This window comes from Callithrix jacchus, chromosome 20 (genome assembly GCF_049354715.1).
Source record: "Callithrix jacchus isolate 240 chromosome 20, calJac240_pri, whole genome shotgun sequence".
In the NCBI taxonomy this organism is placed as follows: domain Eukaryota; kingdom Metazoa; phylum Chordata; class Mammalia; order Primates; family Cebidae; genus Callithrix; species Callithrix jacchus.
Window position 1 is genome coordinate 11,325,068 of NC_133521.1, and position 5,044 is coordinate 11,330,111.

The 5,044-nt window shown below is 32.9% G+C and overlaps 1 non-coding gene across 1 annotated transcript; it reads left to right on the forward strand.

Moving 5' to 3' along the window:
• Positions 1–4,266: 4,266 nt before the first annotated feature.
• Positions 4,267–4,368, forward strand: LOC118149809 (small nucleolar RNA U13). The gene has a single exon (XR_004737524.1). It is a non-coding gene; the product is annotated as a small nucleolar RNA U13 (small nucleolar RNA).
• The last annotated feature ends 676 nt before the right edge of the window (positions 4,369–5,044 follow it).

A 5,044-nucleotide genomic window follows, 5' to 3' on the forward strand; every position in this document is an offset into this window, starting at 1 on the left:
CCCATGATGTCAGCCTCTGTACATGAGAATACTTTTTAAAATTGAATTTTATATAGAATTTATCTTATTCCAGTTATGAAAGACACCATATTTGTAAATCTTTAAAAGGAAAATATACCTTAAAAACAAAAATTGGCTATAATTTTATCCACAGTATCATCTTAAATGCTGTCCATTTTTCATTTTGATTTAATTTTATTGTTAATATTGTTCATTGCTGATATTGATGGTTGCAAAAAAAAGAAAAATATCACTTCTTTGGCATTCAAATGATTAAACCCCAATTTTGCAGCCCAATATCAACTTCATAGTGAACATTAAGTATTATTTTCTTATGTTTTTGGACTTTTGAAAACTTCAGAAATACTCAAAGATATACCTCACCTCTTGAAGAAGTACATTTGGAAATCAGTAATTATTTTTTCCCCTCGGTCTTAAGAGTGTTTCCTAACTCATTGCCATTGTTGGTAGTGTTCTTTGTAAACATTAAAGAAAATCGTTTTTCCTCTAATTACAAAACTAAAACATACTAGTCTCATAGTCACTTATCTTGAACACATTCAACTACACTTTCATGTTTAAAAAACTTTTTTCTTTTTTGTACGACATAACAGAAAAACACAAACCAACTGCTTCATCTAGTACTCATCCAGAGGAACAGTTATCTGTTCAGTGTTGGAAGAGGAGTTGCCTATGTTGGACATTTTTGAGAAGAGATAACAATGTATAAAATGATGTATTCTGTATTTTGTGAGCTATATGGGATAAAAGAGTGAATCTTTTTTCTTTTTTTAATTAAGAGAGTATCTTCCTCCATCTCACCTAGACTGGAGTGCAGTGGTGCGATCATGGCCCACTGCAGTTCTTGGCCTGTTGGGCTCATGCAATCCTCCCACCTCAGCCTCCTGAGTGGCTGGGACTACAGCATGCGTCACTACAGCCAGCTAATTTTTCTATTTTTTGTGGAGCTGGGGTTTTGCTGTGTTGCCCAGGCTGATCTCAAAACTCCTGGACTCAAGTAATCTACCCATCTCGGCCTCCCAAAGTACTGGGATTACAGGTGTGAGCCACCACACCTGACCAGGAATGATTTTTGGCTACACATAATATTCACTTTATACAATAAACTTAGAACTTAATCTCTATTTAAGCTATTTATTTTAAAATTCAGAAAAGCACATAAATATTTAAATCATCCATACACTAAACCTACCCAGAGATAAGCAGTATTAAATTCATCTTTTGTATATCTATCTGTTATTTATACGTAGTGGGGTTAAGTAGTGTCATTCAGAAACTCATGTCAACCTAGAACTTCAGAATGTGACCTTATTTTGGAAATCGGGTCTTGGCAGATGTAATTAGTTATAGTCATGCTGGATTAGGGTGGGCTCTAAATCTAATGACCTGTGTTCTTAGAAGAAGAGCAGAAGGTACACAGAAACACTGGGAAGAAGGCTTTGTGACAAAGGAGATTGGAGATACGTTCCTACAACTAAGGTACAGCAAGGATTGCCAGCAACCACCAAAAGCTAGGAGAGAGGTAAGAAGCATTCTCCTTCATAGCTTCCAGAAAGAGCCAACCCTGCCAACACCTTGATTTGGGGTTTCTGACCTGAAGTGTAAGAGAATAAATTTCCATTGTTTTAAGTCACCTAGTTTGTGGTAATTTGTCATAGCAGCCCTAGGAAGCATAGCTTTTCATATTGACTCAATGTTATTATGGTACATAGTTTCTACCTGCTGCAGACTTTGAAAAAGTAGAAAAAAAACTTAGTGCATTGCCCTTAATATACTGACCTATGTCAAATAAATCCTGCAATGTGATTTTTAATACATAGTGTTGATTCATACAGATGTAATTTATTTAATCATTACTTTAAAATGGACATTTGGGTTTATATGGACATTTTTGCAATCATCCCTAAATAATTTGTTTAATACCTAGAACTGAAAATACTTCCTCTGTTTTTCAGGATTTCAGTTTATGTTGCCACGTTTCTAATAAAGCTTTTAGCAGCTATTTATACTAACATTAGCAGCATACATTTTGTGCATGCCCATTTATTCCCAAATCCTTACCAATGCTGAGTATTGTCTTTTTAAATAATCTTTGCCAAATTAACAGGCATAATAAATTATATTTTGACCGTCTTTAAAATTAACTTATTGTTCTTTTTCCTTAGTAACAAAAAGACATGTATTTTATAGAAAATCCAAGGGGACGGGGAAGCACAAAGTAAACAAAACCCCCATAACGCTGAAATTCAGAGATAATCATTAACCTTTGGGTAATTTTTCTTTGCATATACATTATATATATTTTAATAACAGTGGAGTTATACTGTACATACCATTTGTGACCTACTTTTTTCATTAACTATATTATAATTATCTTTCTATGTCAGAATCTTCTACAACATTATTAAAGGCTTTCTAATATTCCAATATATAGATGTATTATAATTTACTTAATACCCAATTACTGAACATTTAGATATATAATATTTCAGTTTGGGGCTATTAAACAATAAGGTGTTTGTAGTTGAATCATTGCATATATTTATGATTCTTTCATTAAAATAAATATTTAGGCATGAAATAGTTGTATTTGAATCTTAGAACCAGGAAGATTGTTTTATTTTATTCCCAACATCAAAGTGAACAGGATATGCAGGATGCTTGTATTTATCATCTAAATAATTTAAATATACATCATGAATTATTCAGCTCATATATATCATACATATGCATGATATATCACAGGCGGTTTTTCTTGTTTTGCATATTATGCAAATAGTAGACATAAGAAAACTGGAGTAACTTTACTAAAACCAGATAAACAGACTTTAAAACAAAAGAAAATTAATAGAAATAAATATTTTATAATGATAAAAAGGCCAATCTACCAGGAAAATATCAAAATTATAAACATATATGCACCTAACAACAAAGCTGCACAATTCATGAAGCAAAAACTAACACAGTTGAAAGAAGAAACATGAAATTAAGAATAGTTTGAGACTTCAATATCTCCTTTATATAATGGATAACATAACGTTCAATAATGGATAGAGCAACTAAGAAAAGAGGCAACAAAACAGAAGGCTTGAACAACACTATAAACCATCTAAACCAAAAAGACATCTATTAAGCATTCCACTTAGCAATAAAGGAATAGACATTTTTCTAAAGCATACATGGAATATTTTTTAGGATAGATCATATGAAAGACCGTAAAACAAGTCTGAAATTTAAAAGGTTGAATCATACAAAGTATGTCTTCCAAGCACTGTAGAATAAGAAACCAGTAACAAAGCTCAGAAATGCACAATTATGTGGAAATTAAACAATATGCTCTTGAATAACAAATGGGGCAAAGAAGAAATCACAATAGAAATTAGAAAATATCTTGAGAAGTACTAAAACAACACTACAAAACGTGAGATGCAGCCAAAGCAGTGCATAGTGGGAAATCTATTTTAAGAAAAAAATCTCAAATCAACCTGACTTTCCACCTTAAGAAACTAGAAAAAGAAGATCCGTCTAAACACAAAGCAAGCCAAAGTAAGGAAACAATGAAGATTTGAACAGTAATTAAATAATAGAAAAACAATAGAGAAAATAGAGCCAAAAGTTGATCCTTCTAAAAGAAATCAATGCTATGGTTTGACTGTGTTCTTCAAATTCATATGTCTATTGGAGATGAGGCCTTTGGAAAGTAATTAGGATTAGATAAGGTCATCAGGATGGGCCCCCATGATGGGACTGATGGCTTTATAAGAGAGACCTAAGAGACCTAAGCTGCCATGCTCTTGCCCTCTTGCTGTGTTAGGATGCAACAAGAAGACCCTCATCAGATGACAGTGTGATGCTCTTAAACTTCCCAGCCTCCACACCTGTAAGACATAAATTTATTTTTTTATAAATTACCCATTTCGTGGAATTTTGTGTAGTAACAGAAAATGGACTAAGGTAATCAACAAATTGACAAAACTTTATCTAGACTGATTAACAAAAAGAGAATACTGAAATTACTTGAATCAAAAATGAAAGAAGGGACATTCCTACTGAACTTACAGGCACACAAAGGATCATAAGGGAATATTATGAACAAGTGAATGCCAACAGATTAGATAACCAAGATTAAATCAACAAATTCCTAGAAAGATGCTACTGAAACTAAGTCAAAAAGAAATACAAAATCTGAATAGAATTACAGTAAGTAAAGAGATTTAATTGCTAATTAAAAAGAAGTTTGCCTTGATCCTTTTGTAGTTCATGAGCATGATGATTGGGTGTTCACACACGTGTGAGATGTGACACCCTTGAACCTTGTTACCGCATGGGCACATTGCCCATCTGACATGGAAAAAAAAACCCTCTCATAAAGAAAATCTGTGAACCAGGCAGCTTCACTGGGGAAAAAGTTAACACCTATTGACAAATTCATCCAAAAGAAGAAACAGGAAGTGCTCCCCAACTTGTTTCATGAAGTCAATATTACCCTGATAGCAGAAATTGCAAGAAAACTGCTCTCCAATATCCCTTGAGTATACGCTCAAACAAAATGCCAGCAAACAGAATCCAGCAGCATATGAAAAGGACTATACGTAACAAACAACCTGGATTTATTCCAGAAATGCAAGGTTGATTGATGTATGAGAAATAATCAATATGACATTAATAGAATTTTTAAAACATGCATGATTATTTCAACAGATGCAGAAAAATAATTTCACAGAATCCAGTGCCCTTTCATGATTAAAAAATAGAAAAAAAAATTCAACAACTAGGGATAAAAGAGAATTTCCTCAACCTGATAAAGGGCATCTGTGTAAAACCCACAACTAATACCATACTTACTGGTGAAAGACTAAATATTTTCTCCTAAGTCAAGAACAAGACAAAGATATTCACTCCTGCTACCTTTATTCAACATTATTTTGGAAGTTTTTCCCAGGGCAATAAGGCAAGAAAAAGAAAAAAGATATGCAGATGGAAAAATGAAGTAAAAATATCTCTGTTTCAGATGATATGATCT